Here is a 17,790-nt window from a genome sequence, read left to right on the forward strand (position 1 = left end):
TCTGTCAACAGTCTAGCTAGCTAGTTACTGCTGTTTTGTCGAGTAAAGGAGGCGGAGCTTTCAGAGGGTGTCAATCATTACAAATTTGTACATCACTCTACTCTACAATTCCAAGTCAGCTCTTTTAACATAAATTAAAAAAGAGCTTTCATAGAATAAATTTGAACTTTACTGGTGTAGAACTACGGCTATGGACTGTAAAGTATAATTCTATTAGCAAGAATTACATTAGCAAAATCTAATGTTATCTAACATTATTAAACATATTTCACACAAGCCTTAAAATAATTTTCAGTCAGGATCATGAAACATGGTTACGGTAGCATTTGGGGGAAAAATGGCTGAACTAAAAATGAAGTAATAGAAAGTTATTATTATTATTATTATTATTATTATTATTATTATTATTATTATTATTATTATTATTATTATTGCTGGTATAGAAGACTCATCAGTGATTACTTACATGAAGTACCAGAGTCAAGCAATAGCTTAAAGCCTGGACCGGAATACTGTTGATTGAACGGCACTCAATTAAAGCTAATCGTAAATACGTGCTCGTATTGGCGAGTACTGAACAACAAAACAAGTGAATCACAAAACACGTAAGGAACGATAAAGACATGTGACAGGAAACAAAACATTAAATCGAGCAGCAGAACATAAACATAACAAAAACCAGAATACATAAGCAAATAACAAGACAAGCACATAAACGTTACAGAGACACAACACTAAATATACAATAGACAAGAGAACATAACTTATATGTATAATGAAACCTATTAACACAAATATAATAAATATTCTTTTTATTATAAATAAATATAAATGTAATCGCATTATAGTTAAAGATCCTTATTTCCTAAATTACTGTACGTCCTAAACATTACTTTGACAAAAACGACTTATTAATTACTTACTTACTAACGAGTGTGTAATTTTAGACTACAATAAGACAGTGACTGTTTCCACAAATGGAGATACGTTCATTATTTTGAGGTTGTCTCACACAGTAAAGTGTAAAGTTGTGTCCAGGCCAAAGCCACTTTCAACCTCTGCAACTCCAACAAGCAATTTGTTGAAAGCATTTCATCATGCTGAAGACTCCTGTGCCCCTGGAGAGAGTGACCCATTGTCACCTAATCAGACCGAGCTGATTTTTTTTTATTCTGCGTCAGAAGTAAAGGTCAGGTGTAAAGGTATCTTGAGACTTGTAGCAAGATATATAGTCGAGAAAAAGCTACCATTGTATATTATCTGTCCAAAGCATATTCAGGAGCTATTTGGATAAATGATATATGTGATAAGATTTTGGAGAAACTTTTTTTATACTTTAAATGACAAAGACTTAATGTCTTAATGAAACAAAAATAAAAGCTGTAAAAAAACTAATAATTTTTTTTTTGTTGTTGTTGTTTTAAAGAGGAATATATGTTCCTTCAGGATCAAACTGAATGTAATATATTTACAGCATATATATATATATATATATATATATATATATATATATATATATATATATATATATATATATATAAAATAATAATAAAAAAAAAGGCATGCGGCTTGCTCCCTTGCTCCCTCCTTCCTATATAGTTGCCCTGATACACATACAGTAAAACTTAATTGGGACAATTAACATAGCATTAATATTCCAGTGTGAGAACTGGTCGGGTTTCCCTTTAGTCTTTTAATTTGTGTCTGTATTGAGGTGCGATGAGCAACTTCTGCCTGGAGATCACACACAGGGCACGATCTATTTCTCCCTCCTGTCTCGTTTGCCAGTGCCAGTTGCTATTGGCAACTCTGAACCCGACAGCCTCCGCTGCTCGAAGCTGAGAGAGCATCGGTTTTTGCGCCAGGGAGTAACGAGCCTGTCAGGTCACTTCCCGACTCCTGCTCACGTAACGTTTCCCGACAGCTCCAGAAAGAGGCCCAAGTCCAAGAAAGGAAGGGAGTGAGGGAGGGAGCGAGGGAGCAAGGGAGCAAGCCGCATGCCTCGTTAGGCTAATAGGACAACGAGATGCCGTGTTGTTTCCAAGAGAGCGGCATCCTTCGCCAAATGTCAGCGTAATTCCTTCTGACTCCCCGTAATAACGATGAGAACGGCCCGCTAATGATTTCCTGTTTGGCACTGAAGCAGACAGCAGCATGCCAAACTCAGGACCGGTAGTTTGAAGCTGACCTTTTTCTCATGTAGAGAATATACAAAAGATACATGTGTTGGTTTTGGGGCGGTTTTAAATCTGTTTCAGTTTTAACTTTTCATTTTCATGATGTTTTAATTGAGCAGTTGCAGTTTTTGGTCTTTTAACAGAATTTGCCCCAAAAAATGCCCTGATGATCTAATATATTTTCTTAAGACAAATATTTTTGCTCTGATTTGATTTTTTTTAACTCTTATTCTGAATGGAATTACTGTCCATGCTTTATATAGAAAGTTGTTTTCATTTTTTATTTTTTTTTTATTGTATGGGGACTCCACCCATTCATCTGCTGGCTTTTGATTTATCTGATGGAGAGTGATGACTCGGACTCTGCCTCATTATGATATATTTACTCTGTCCACTTGAGTCTAATTCATATTTAGTGACCCATTTATTCTGAATCAACAGATTGTGGCTCGCTGAGGCAGTCACGCGTGGCTGCTGTTCAATTATTCACCGTCTGACTGAGCAAAGTCTCAGTGATGCCAGTATTCTCCAGCAGGAAATGGAGTGAATCAGACTCACTTTCTTACTGATACTCCCACTTTTCTCCACAATGTCATCCTTGCCTATTTTAAGCCTTTAGGCTTTGTGATTTTTGAGTCCAAGTACATAAAGGTGTTTGACACAATTACATGCTTATCCTTAACATTATGTATTAATTTCTTCATCCAGCCTAAATATATCAAAAATATAACATCCGCTAACTCCTTAATGAATAACCATCAATACTTAATCCTTATCCTTTCATCAATATATAATAACTTTTAATCCGAGTCGGAAGCTTCTAAATCCCAAGACTAATAAAGTAATAAGTCATACTTCCCTCGCCTATTCTGGTAGGTTTTTGTTTCTTTCATTTGTAATAAATATCGTGGAAGCATTTTGAGTCATGGTCATTCATATCGGTGTCAAAAGATAAAAAAAAAATGAGTTACATCCATTTCCTGTACTGCTTATCCTAAATATTCACAAGAAACCTGGAGAATATTCCAGGGGACTCGGAGTACGAGGCCAGGGCACAAGGCACAGGGCACCAGACGCCGTAGCCTGGGTGAAAACCCATTGCAGGGCAGAATTATAATATGTCTAATAAAATTTAATATGAAGCCACAGACATGTACGGCTGCCTCCAATTCTGCCTTGCAAAATTTAGAGGGTATAAATGCATAACGCACACAGAGGGTGTCATTAATAACACAACAACTGTTATGATTCAGTCTCATTCCTTTTATGGTCAATATTTCCTATTTTCCACCATAATGATCCAGTGTCTCTTTATTACCTCATACAGCTTTGGTAAAGTGATCATGCACTGGCTGTGTTCAATGATAATGTTTAGTTCAAGCACTGTTCTTGAAGGCAACTGGAAACGTAACGTCTGGTGTTCAGCGGTTTGCTTCCTCTGGTTTGAACCCTGGATTTTATGTGTGTTTATAGAATACGCCGCTTTGCTTTTGCCCAGTGGTTTCTCAGGTTGCTTTTAATAAACATATATTGAGTGCACTTGTGCCCTGCTCTGGGAACTATTTGCTGTTGTGTTGCAGCAATTTTTGATAACGACATTTAACAAAGCACCCTCAGTCCTCAAGAGAACTGCAGTATCATGTTGCTTGTTAACGAGCAGCCATGTTTGCTTATATTGGTTTGGATTTTATTCATAATAAAACAAGTAGGCAAGCAATGAGCAGGTTTAGTGTTACACAAGATCGCTCAGTTATTAGCTGCATCAATTACTAGGTAGTGACTTGATTGTTGTATATTTTGAAATGATTATCGTTGTTGTGTGCATTAATCTGCATAAATGACACCCGTTCATATGTTGAAGACTTTATTAGCTTTAACGTTGATGCAAAATTGGAGCTCGTTAAGCATGCACAAAGCATCCACCTACTAATTAACGCTAATTTCATGCCACTCTACATTCTGGAAAGATCCGGCCTGAGGCGATGCCCGAATCCCGCCTCAGAGACTACTCCTTCTTTATCGGTCCCTTATCTCTTTCTTTCCATCGCCCACACTTGAGTGTTACTTAGCTACTCTTCAGATAAACACAGATCAAAACAGTCTTAATAAGACCAGATGGAAAAACCAGAGCAAAAATTTGAACCGGGATAATGGCGCGAAAGGTCAAATCGGAGATCTTATTCCTTACACAGCCTGTAGCTTTGGCAATATAAATGTGCTACTGTTTGTCAGACCAATAAATCGAATAACAGAAAAGTGACGGTGAGAGAATGATAGTGAATGAGAGAGGCACAGTGATACAAGATGAACGAGAGCAACAGAATGAAGAAAGAAAATAAAAGTATAAGAGTGACTGATGCACATAAGAAGACCCAGATAATAAAATAAGGATTTTGAAGCGTAGTAGACCAATGATAGAGCCTTGAGGAATACCTTAGTTCACCGAACCTGAATTGGGTATAAAACCAACCTGTCAGATATAATAAAATAATAAACCTCTGAGCATGTCACCGCTATAGTGAAATACTAAGTCACTCTATAGTTTGGTGAGTTTTTCCACCCTGAATATGATTATTTTTCTAAAACAACATTGCCTGAAGTGTTTTATTTGTCTTATATTACAACATTTTGCCCACAGTTATAATTTGGAAAATGATAATCTCTGGATTATTTCAACAGAAAGTACAAAAAAAATATTATATTCTGTAGGTAAAGGTAGATAGCTGACTGGCAACATTTTAAGGGTGGATACACTTAACAGTTTAACACAGTGGTCCCCAACCTTTTTTTCGCCGCGGACCGGTCAATGTTTGATCATTTTACCGCGGCCCGCTGGGGGTGGGGGGTGGCGGCTATACAATTAAATTAAAATACATAATTTTAATTTAATTGTATTTAAACATGCCTTTTTAACTCACTACAACGCTAAATCAATGAGAACCCTGAGCTTGTTTCTTTACAACGAGACGGTTCCATCTGGGGTAATAGGAGACAATGACACCCGAATTGTGTTGCTTATGTCCAGTTTATTCCGTTGTTTTGTTTTGGTTGCCATCACTGCAGAAAACCCCGCTTCACACAGATAGCATGTCGGAAATGGCGATAGGGATGTAAGTGCTGTGGTGGCAATCTCAGGCTATTCCGCCATGACTTTAATCCAGAACACCGGCAGAGTTTCTATCTTTCTATCGACGTCTGTTTCGTGCTCATTTTTGATAATTTGTGGGTTAAATTTGAGCAAACACAATATACACGTACACCAAGCACTGTTAAACATGACAAAGTACCGGTGAACAGAGAGAAGAGCGATACACACCTTCTCTCTCCACCAAAGCTACAACGCCACTGCCGCTTGCAGCCGCTCAGCTCCAGACGTCACCTAAACCTGGCCCGATATCATGATATTTTGCGCATACGCGGTATTGGTGCGGCTTTAGGTGACGTCTCTCAGCTCCCGGTTAACCTCTCATCCATGGAAAGTCGCACAAACCCGAGAGAAATACACCACAGTAAATAAAATGGAATAATTTAATGTTCCTTGGGCGGCCCGGTACCATTTGGTCCACGGACCGGTACCGGTCCACGGCTCGGGGGTTGGGGACCACTGGTATAACAGACAAAATGGGGATTTTTTTAAATATAGTACAGTACAATATAGTCTTTCTGTTGGCCAAGGTGTAACCAGGAAGAAAAAACTGTCTTGCCAGCCATTTACTTTCTTTGAGCTCCAGTAGATTTGATCAAATGCACATTATCATCTAGTGCTCTTTAATATTATGATCAACAGCTACACTACTGTATATGGGGGAAGTCGTGGCCTGATAGTTAGAGAGTCTGACTCCTAACCCTATGGTTGTGGGTTCGAGTCTCGGGCCGGACACGATTGAGGTGCCCTTGAGCAAGGCAGCACTGCTCCGGGTGTGTGTTCACGGTTCCATATGTCACATCAATTTCACTTTCACTAATTCCTCTCCATTTGCTTCTCTTTTTCCACCCATGTCGAGGCATACAGAGATTGTACCAGCTCCAAGGATTGTCCGGCTTCAAGAAGACTCTCGGACCTTCAGTGTGGAGAGGCCAATCCTGTGAGGATCCTGAGGCATCTAGATATGTACCAGCTCCAGTTATATTCCACTTCATGAAGATTTCGGGCATTCAAAGATAAAATGCCAACTACATGTGGTCTTTGAGGACAACAACCTCATAATCAATAACAATTGTTATTGATATCAATATTTACTCTTTCCTTTGTTGCGTTCAGGGAAACGCTTCCGCTCTTTGAAAGCAAACACAGAGAGAATGATGAGATGCTTCTTCCCGTAAGACATTCATAGTTTGAACCAGGTTCTAGTACTGGACCTCTCCCTCCATCTGCACAACCTTTTTTTTTTGCTCTATGACACTTTATCTCTGGACGGTCACTTTTAACTCTGGACTTGCACACAGTACAATGCCACTTTATAGCATACTGCACACCATACTGCACATGGACACTTTAAGGACAATCACTAAATCATTTTAATTTATGTATATACAAAATTTTAACATATATTTTCATATATTTTATATAGTTTATACTTTTTATTTATCTACCTATCTTTGGTTTTATTTTTATCCTTAATTCCATTTCTTTTTTAAACTTGAATACTGAACAGACATAAAAAAGCATTTCACTGCTTGTCATACTCTGTATGTATGTGACAAATAAAATTGGATTTGATTTGATTTGATTTGACAATTGTCAGACTGTATCTGGCTGTAGAAAGGACATTATTTACAATAACATTCTCCAGTGTTTTTAATAATTTATAATGACACATTCCAGTATGACCCAAATGAGGGTAAGGTTCTCTTTTGCATCTGGTTCCTCGCTTGGTTTCTTTCTCTTCCATCTATTTTCCTTGCCACAGTCACTTCAGCCACCTCAGGCTTGTTTATTGGGGATAAATACAAAAATACACATTTAAATATTTCAAATATTAATCTTGAACTTCTGTTTATTATTAATCTTTGTATAATATTCTTTTTGTACTATATTTCTTCTGTTCTGTAAAGCTGCTTTGAGACAATGTCCATTGTTAAAAGTACTATACAAATACATTTTAATTGAATTTTATTCCCACTAGCAAAGGAACATGCAACCATTTCCATTTAAAGGCACCATCTACATTTTCAATTGAATCCAAATATGTATGTGTCACGAACGTGGGAATAAAACGGACCCAAAAAAAATAAAAAATCCACCGAACAGAACAAATCCATAGGGGCAAAACACGGGCCCGCAAGACCAAAAAAAAACAAAACAAAACTCGGGCTGGTGACATGGCCCGCAAACAGGAAATGAGGCGGCGCACCCCGCGGAGAAACCGGAAGCCTTCAACGGAAAAAGCGGACCGAAGTCACCAAAACCGCAAAGTCCAGGGAGAAAAAATCCAATAAGAGAAAAAAATAAATAAAAAAGCTCCCAATCGGCTGGTCCAGGTTACAGCTATCCTGCTGGGTCTTGGTGTGGCGGAATCTTTTGTCACGAACGCAGGAATTAAACGGACCCAAATGCAGGATAGCCAAATAAACGCGGTTTAATAACAAAAAGACACTAAACATGACACGGACTAGAGACAGGACAACAGGACAACAGGACAAAACAACAGTAGATTCCGCGCTGTACAAGGCAACGTGGCACAGTTAAATAGACAAAGGTAATGACAATGGGAAACAGGTGTGTGCAGACGGGAGGAGAAGACAAAGGCGGGGCAGACACGTGACGAGGAACATAAACAAATGTCCTGACAGTATGAAACTGTAAAGAAAAATCCAACCAATTAGCTTAAATGCTAGTTATCTGTGGTCTGCCATTTCCCATTTCACCAATGAGAACTAGAATTGTTTCTCACTGGAAAGTGCATGGCCACAATATGCTGTATTGTCTATTCTTTTAAAACTGAAAATAACCGTGAAGGTTTTCTAAGAAGGTCACTGGCTAAACTGTGTCTTTTTCTTATAATGATTTTAGTCAGACCTGGATGCTTAGGGATACATATGATTTAAAGCATTTTCAGAAGGTTCAGGTTATCCAAAGGACATTTTCTAGGCAGTCAACAAGAATTATGTGGGGTATTGTATCAAGAGGAATGTTGACCGTCCTAACCAGTGATACACAAAGAGACAAGGGATACAGACAGAGATGATGTAACGAGAAAGCAGGAAAGTCAGAGTATAAAAGGGCAAATGTGAAAGAATGGGTAAGAGAAGTAGAGATAAAAAAAAGAAAGATAATGAAAGATAGTCTAAATATGAGTCAGGAGGGAAAAGTGAGACAGAGAAAATTGAGTGAGAGACACAGAGAGATTGAATGAGCAACAGCGAATAAGATAAAGAGATAGAATGAAAGATATTAAATGTAAAATGTACAAATGAATGACAGATCAACAGAAATAAAAGAATTAAATTGAAAAGAGAATGAGAATGAGACAAGAAAAAGCAACTAGGTGACAGAAATAAGGAGAAATAGTGAAGGTATGAGAGAAAAAAAATTAATATTAAGATGGGAAGATACAAAGAAATTGCTAGAACATGAGAATTAGAGACAGATAGAGAAGGATGGAAAAGTAGGCCAGACAATGAGATGACTGAGAAAACAGTATGGGAATAAGAGTAGGACATAAGAAAACGATGGAAGAAATGGGGGACATGAACATACAGTGCAGAGGGAATGACAGCTCTTAAGAATGAGAAATCAAGACAGCAAAAGAGAGACGACTGTGAGACGGAGAAAATTGAGAAAATAACAGGATTGAGAGAATAACAATAATAAATACAAAAAAGGGGGAAAGTGTATACTGTGTTTCAGAAAACAAGCGTGAGACAGATTGAAAGAACAAGTGCCAGACAATGAGAAGATGGAGAAAATAACAGTTAAATAGAGAGAGAATCTGAATTCAGAAATAACACTGAAAATGTGAGACAGACAGAGAGCGAGACAGATAGCAAGTGAGAGATAGTAGTGAGTGAGATAGGCTGTGATCTTTGTTCCCCTCAAGGCAGAGCAGGAGAGATTTCATAATTTTATAATTTGTAATCTGCAAACATCACTTCTAATCTCCGGCTCCTTTATGAGCCGTTGCCTAGCAACAGCAGCACAGCAGCATGACCCATCTTGACACACAGTTATAACATGGTGTACAGTAAGAGAACGTGGAGAACAGACAGAGAACCCACTTTCTCGCCTCCGTGTCTTACTGACTGCTTTAGGAAGGGAAAAAAAATGAAATGAAGGCAAACACTCAGTCACCTCTATTATCTGTTTGCTCAAAGAAAATGACATATTTACAGATTTGTACACTGCTACATTACAGGGTTTATCAGGACAGATAACAGCCATTTTAACACTTATTCAGTCAGTCATTGAGGCTCTATGCTAATTCAGCTAGCATACTGAAAGCCTTTTTTGTTAATAAATAGATTTTTTTAATGTGTATTGGATATGTTAGCTGCCAGGTTTGTGCTAATTTAGCCAGTGTTCATGCTAATCCCACTATCGGTTAACAGAATTTAATGGCTGTATAACTTTTTTTTACCCATTGCTAACTATTAGCATACTGAGCTACTTTCCCTTAGATCAGGGTGAGTCCTCTACACTAAACACCTTTTGCACCTTGTGCATAACAATGTTAAATATCATGGTCAGTACTCTTAACCCTACACCCTACACAATCTTATAACTCATCGCAAGTTCTCTAAAATACTATATAAACTAAACCCTTTTTGAGGAGTCTGTACTATCATTAATTATCATTGATTGTAGGTCATGAAGTGTCCCCTCAAACTCTACTCTATAAACCCGTTGTCACGATGTGACATGGTGAAACAAAGGCAAGTGAGGATCCAAATGCAGTTCTACTAATTTAATAAACAAATCAGAAACAGGCAGGCAAACAGGTCATTGGACAGGACTGGACAGGACTGGACAGGACTGGACAGGACTGGACAGGACTGGACAGGACTGGACAGGACTGGACTGGGGAATAGGAATAGGCAAGAGAAAACACCAAACAACGACCCACAACAGGGAAATGAACAAACAGTGTATATATAGTAAACAGGGACCAATCACAAAGCAGAGACAATCAGAGACAAAGACAAAACACCTGGGAAAGAGATGGAATGCAATTAGTGTCCATGGTAAGGAATGAGTGGGCGGAGCAAACAATTAACATCAGGGAGAGACGGCAGACAGAAACAAGGGGAAACACAGACAGACACGTTACACCCGTCATCAGATGTTTACAGCATGGCTAAGCAATTTTTTATATCACAGTGATAAACCTACACCCTGCATCTTGTACCCTTCTATAAGTTGGTGCACAATTTCACAACTCATGTGAGTCTCTGTCAGGAAACGGTGCCTCCAAAAAGTGTAATCAGACCCAAATGCAGGGATAAAATGAAAAAAGGGGTTATTAAGAAATAAACAACAAAACCTACAAACACAAGGAAATCACTATGGAAGACTATGCAACTGAAATAACAAAAACACAAGATAACAGGTTTACAGTGTCGCTTGAAAGTTTGTGAACCGTGTAGGAATTTGGATATTTCTGCATAAATATGACCCAAAACAACAGATTTTCACACTAAAGTCAAAAAGCAGACAAAGTGAACCAAAACATTCATTCATTCATTCATTTTCTACCGCTTATCCGAACTTCTCGGGTCACGGGGAGCCTCTGCCTATCTCAGGCATCATCGGGCATCAAGGCAGGATACACTCTGGACGGAGTGCCAAACCATCACAGGGCACACACACACACACTCTCATTCACTCACGCAATCACACACTACAGACAATTTTCCAGAGATGCCAATCAACCTACCATGCATGTCTTTGGACCGGGGGAGGAAACCGGAGTACCCGGAGGAAACCCCCGAGGCACGGGGAGAACATGCAAACTCCACACACACAAGGCGGAGGTGGGAATCGAACCCCCAACCCTGGAGGTGTGAGACGAACGTGCTAACCACTAAGCCACCGTCGCCCCCTGAACCCAAACAAATATGACAAATATTTTATAATTGGTAATTTTTTTAATCAGAAGAGAGAATGTCCCAATATTACATATCTGTGAGGTGCCAAATTATGTGAAACTTTAGGATTAGTGTTTAATTTCCAGGTAAAATTAGAGTCCGTTTGATTTCAGTCAATAAGTTGAAAATTAGGTCTCTGTGAGTGCCCCATTTTATTTGAACAGAGATATACTGTATCAAAGTCTGATGTTCATGATGTGTGTTTGTTGAAGTGGATTATGGCAAAAACAATATAGATTTCTGAGGACTCAAGTCTGTCTCTTAAAGAATGATTAAAGAGGAATCATACCTGGAATGATACACCCCAAACTCTTTCTCAGGAGTTTGTACCATGGATAGACTATGTACAGTAGTATCTCATGGTGAGTACTCTAAAACCAATATTCTCTTCCTTTCTAGAGAAGGGTGCACCATCTGATTACTCATGCATCTTCCCTCAAACCCTTCTATAGCTTAAACTGTTCTTCAGGTGTGTGTACAATAGTTGAAAAATTTTGTAAATTTGTAAAAAACGTCCCCTCAAAACGTATACCCTAAACCCTTCTTCTTCAAGTGTGTACCAAAGATAATATATGTAGTATCTCATGGTGAGTGCCCTAAACACTCCACCCTCTTCCCTTCTACAGAGAACTATATCGTAATTTATGCAAGTCCCCTAAACTAAACACACTAAACCCTTCTTCTTGTTATTAAGTTTGTAGTATCACATCATCACATCAGACCACCTTCTATCCTACAGAAGTGTACATCATCTCACATTTCATACAAGTCCTCCAAAAACACTACTCCCTACTCTCTTCTTTATAAATGTGTACATGAGTAAACTTTGTAGCATCACATGGTGAGTACTCTAAACCTTACACCCTATACCATTCTACAGAAGGGTAAATTATATCAATCCATAAAGTCTAATCCCTTCTTCAGGATTGTGTATGATAGTTAAACAAAGCTGTATATCATGCTAAGTGCCAGAAACCAGAAACCCTAAACATTTCTCTGGGGGTTTGCAACACTTTTACCCTATACCCTAACTCCTCTTTGTATACTTGTAAAAGTGATTTGACATTCAGCTAAGTACGGTGACCCATACTCAGAATTCCTTCTCTGCAATTAACCCATCCAAAGTGCACACACACCATGAACACACACCTGGAGCAGTGGGCAGTCATTTATGCTGCGGTGCCCAGGGAGCAGTTGGCGGGTTTGGTGCCATGCTCAAGGGCACCTCAGTCGTGGCTGGCCCGAGACTCTAACCCACAACCTTAGGGTTAGGAGTCAGACTCTCTAACCATTAGGCCACGACTTCCCCACCAGTAGTATGGTGCCATCATGCAACATTGTCTAAATTTATGCACAATTATCTAATCTTTTTCCTCAGGGTATGACCCTAAATGCTATATCTTATGCTTTAAAACGTAATTCAGGAGCATGTGGACAAGATTGCAAGTGTGACTCCAACACCCTACACTACACTGTAAACTCTACAACACAGAAGTGAATACAATTGTTTGACTATTTTAAATCTCATTGGTAAATCTTGTATTCTAGCCTCCAAATGCTTCTACAGAAGTGCATACCATTGGTTAACTGTTTTAGAGTTCACATAACGCCTAAACCTAAACCCAATTCTTATTTCACTTATATTATACCGGGCTTATTAAAGCTGACTGAGAATGTTATTTAACCACATAATGCTCTAATGCTAACTCTGCTAATTTACTTTTTGATTTTAGCAGAAATAGTACAAATATATTGGCATTAATTCTCAATACCTGTCCCGGGTCAGTAAAACAGACAATAGCTAAGTAGTGCACACTACAGCAGGATTAAATGAATATGATCTGAGCTGATGGCTGGACATTTCCCGAGTCAACATTAAGGCAAACGTTTGAGAGCAAACTTTAATTCGCACAGCACTTCTTAATGCAAATAGACACAGGCTTATGATGAAGGCAAAGCGACAGATTGAGCCTCCTGAATAATTAAGAAACACATTTGGGCCTTTTTTCCAGTTATGACCTCTTTTAAATTAGCACTAAAGTGACTCCATGCTAATTCCAATTCATGTCTGTTAAGCTAATTTACTTTTTAAAGTGTAGCGAGATGGCCGTTAGGTGAAATTACAGATAAACCACTTTCCCTTGTTATAACCGATTCAGTACATAACCATCTGAGAATTAGTCATAGAGATTTAAAGATAAACACATTCATGAGGCATTAGCATGTCACGCTATCTCCGTGACCCCCTGCTATTCATTAGCATGCTGTAAAATGGATTATATGAAGCAAAGAAAGAAATAAAGTGGGTATAATTTTACTTAATGCTGTAATAGTAGATCTTTTCATTTCCACAACATGGGCGAGTGTTAAAATAGCCCTTAGTGAATCCTAATGCTAATATAAACAAGTTTTGCATGAATAATAGAGTAATGTTTATCGCTTGTCTTTTATTGGTCATGAATAAAGAAGCCACGTAGCAGGCGTGCTTTCATTTAAAAGAATTGGTTCACATTTTACCTGAAGCTAAGAATAGTGTGAGGGAAATCTTCAGTTCAAGCTAACATTAAAGTAACTTTTGCATGTAATAAAGTTAATGGGATGGAAAATGCTAACTTTAATGGAAAAAAAGGATTTATCTAAACCTAACATTATTGTGAAGGGACTATAGTCGAGATAATCTTTAGCTAAGACTTTTTTAACAAAAGTTAAAATTATATCATGAAACGTGATCATAGGCTATCATGACTGTGAAGTAAAAATGTCGATGGATTTAAGCTATATGTCATTTAAAACTTAAAACTTTTACTGATCTTATTGTTAAGAAAAACTTAATGTTTTACACATTTCTTGTCAGGAACGGCAGTTGCCACGGCAAGGATAAAAACCAGACCCTAGTGAGAGGATAACATAAACAATCACAATTTATTAACAAATAGCATAAACACATCAACAGGGGGAAAAAACACAGAAAACTTAGAACTCAAGACGGCAAACACTAAAGAAACAAAACCAAAACAAAGAGGAATCAACAATGAGGACTACACAAAGCAACATGGAGGGAATAAATAGGCAGGGTAATTAGTGTAAGGGGAGAATAGGCGGGAAAACCGTCACGTGAAAACACAAGCAAACACACATAAGACAGAACACATTGCCAGAATGACCCTGATATTTCTCTTTGGTAACATTATAATATCAGGCCCTGGTTCAAAAATTGAAATCAGCATCAACGTGAAAACAGGAGGACTAAGGAGGACGTGGTAATTATCAAGAATATGTGTGGGTCTTGAGGACGCAAACATTTATAAGTGGGAAAATAATTGGTGAAGCAGTAATGTCTGATGCCGAGCCGCAGCTGTTTGCCTCAGATTGGAGAGTTGAAAGATAAATCTCTGTATGAATTAGCGACGGATTTTCATCTCCTCGGAGGACAGATCCTCATCTCTCCCAGATTCGATTTGGACTCGTCACCGTGGTTTTGTGTTGTCAGACACCACAGAGACATTAAAGTGGGAGAAAGTGGCGGCTTCTGCTCGATGATCCATCACTCTTTGTGCAATCTGTAACTGTGAAATGTGAAAATAATAAACAAAGACTTGTGACACTTCAATCAAACGCAAGCATACAAAGCAGATATGGATGATTTGGCCGTGTGATAACTCCGCCCAACTTTTTCAGTGCACTTAGTTCTGGAAGTTTCTATTCTATTAAAAAACTACATTGTTTTAGCCTTGCTATATAACTTTCACTTTTTTTTTTGCTAAATTGCTAGTCACACTCTAGTATCAGAGAGATCTTTCTGAAGAGAGGTTATTATAATAGTACTGGTCATGGTTTTTCGCCATTTCCATGATTTCTGTATCATATATTACTGCTCAGTATGCTTTTAGAATTGAGAGGAGTTATTGCTACAATATACCATATTTCTCTGGAAACATGGACATTCAATGCAACGTGATAGCTTTGCAGGTCATGGCAGCCATTTTGTAAGGTGTTGGAAATCAGAACGAAGAACATAGGACACATAGGTGATGTAGCATATAGCATTGTTAGCTGTCAATGCTATGGTATAATTATGTTGTACTGCAATTCTAGCCGTATTTCATCCTTTTTTAGCAATCTGTCAACGCATCTGAGGTAAATGTTGATGTTCCTAACAATTCTGTGTCATTTTCACAGTCAGTATATTATTTTTTTTTTCTACATAAAAGATGGCTATATTAAATGATCATCCTCAGTTATTATCTAGCTGGCATTTTGTGTCTATTTGAAAAGAAATAGCTTGTGATGCTTAATTTTGGTTTTACAGATGGGCCATCACAGGAATAGAAGCAATTTAGGAGGTTTTACAGGAGTTTTATATATTTATATTCAGACTATATTTTCTATAGTTGTAATCTTTCACACACATCTGGGTGAAGGAAAAGGACAGAGATGTTATCCTCTGTCTCTCCAAACCTTTATCAGCACCCGAGTGACAGAAAGCAGCAGGAAGCAGCAGGAAGCAGCGGATCATCAACCACCGATTGTGAACTTCAAAAGAGGTCATAGGTCTTAGCAAAAAATAGACTCTGACTCAGTGCTTCCCCACTGACTAGAGTGGACTTGAAATTCCAGGCTGGTGGAAGTGCAGTTTGGCTCAGAGTTGTAAAGTTGTCTTTTTATAGTTTGTTCTCTCTCTTTATCTCTCCACCATAACAACTCAATGATGTAATCAGGGTTGCAAAATTTTTTACTAGTTTCCTGACAAGGTCACAGGTGAGAAATAGACCAGAGGTATCACTACAGTATTTTGAACTGGTTTTGAAATTCTTGTTAAATTTAAAGCAAATCTAATAAATCTAATAAAAAAGAAGTATTATGACAAAAAAGGGGATTTGCAAGTGTAGACTTAGATGTAGATTTAGTTTAGATTTGATGTGCAGAACATTTTCTTTTTTATTATGTTGTCTTATCTGTGTTACGTGACTGTATTAGGTAAAGTGCATCAAAATTTGTGCACCTCACAGTTTCGAAGCCAGAAATATTTTAGTTTAATTTTGCATGTTTTTGTGATGGGTGTTTTCCTAAGAACTGGTAACCCAGAATATGCCAACCCATCGCAGGGCACACACACACACTCTCATTCACTCACACAATATGGATAATTTTCCAGAAATGCCTATCAATCTACCATGCATGTCTTTGGACCGGGGGAGGAAACCGGAGTACCCGGAGAAAACCCCCGAGTCGCGGGGAGAACATGCAAACTCCACACACACAAGGCGGAGGCGGGAATCGAACCCCCTACCCTGGAGGTGTGAGGCGAACGTGCTAACCACTAAGGCACCATGCCTCAATCCTGCTTATTTAACTAAAAAAAAAAAAGAGTGTTGTAATTTCACCAAGTCAAGGTTTATTGACTCTTAGTTCCACAATGGAATATAAATATTGTGTTATTGACTAGGATTCGGGTGGCAAAAGAGAAAAGAAAAGTAATGCCACTGGGGTCAGTAACCCCAAAGCAATTAGCCTACTCTGATAACTGATAACAGTCAACACTGTGTACAGAAGCAACACATGGTTCAGCTTGAAAATGCAAAAATTGCAACCAAACACGGTGTAAACAGGACATTAATTTTAGTATAACATTAGTGTCTGATAACTAAAGAGAAATAAAAACCACTTCTCGCTAGACTTTTGCACCCTACATTAGTGTTAGGGGACATGAATTAAATTTCTGCCATGTGTCGATGGGACGCAGCTGTCGTACACCACTGAGTCACAAACAGCAGGAATGGGAGCAACAATTCACAGACTACAAATGCGATCTGGAAGCGGTGTGGTGATCAGCGCCAGATACTCGCAGATGGCACCGTGACAGACGGGCAGAGAGATTAGAGCGCCGACCGGCAGCTGAGCAGAGTAAAGACAGAAAGAGAGAGAAAGGAAGAAGAGGAAGTCGAGACACCACACACTTGCTACAAAGAGATGAGTATGTGAGGACAAGCCAAGAAAATAATGTACTCTGTAATACAGATGCATTCATGACTGAAAATGTCAGACAGACATACAGTGCCTTGCATATGTATACACCCCTTTGAACCTTTATAGTGTTACAATCTGGAACAGAACTGGATGTAATTTAGAGATTTGAGGTCATAAATCTACACAAATGTGAACTTCCTAAATTAGTTCTGCTGCATCCGGGCATCTTTGCGTATCTGAAGTGGCATAATTTGATGAATAGACTTTAAATATGTGCAATTAAAGTGTCACATGGGCTCTGCATCTGTTCCCTTTTTTTTTTATTTAAATAACATACGAAACAAACTACATCATGAAAATAAAAGTCCAGGCCAAAATTTGGGAAAAGTTTCAGCTATGAACATCCCAGGGAGCACTATTAAATCACTTGTTTCAAAGAAAATGGCACAGCCTAGTGAAGGCAGTCCACTGAAATCATGCCTGGGTAAAGATAGGATTAGTCTGTGAAGCAACTAAGAGGGAGAATGGTAACTCCGATGGAGCTCACCACAACTCAGCAGGA

This window comes from Tachysurus fulvidraco, chromosome 18, assembly GCF_022655615.1.
Source record: "Tachysurus fulvidraco isolate hzauxx_2018 chromosome 18, HZAU_PFXX_2.0, whole genome shotgun sequence".
Lineage (NCBI taxonomy): Eukaryota > Metazoa > Chordata > Actinopteri > Siluriformes > Bagridae > Tachysurus > Tachysurus fulvidraco.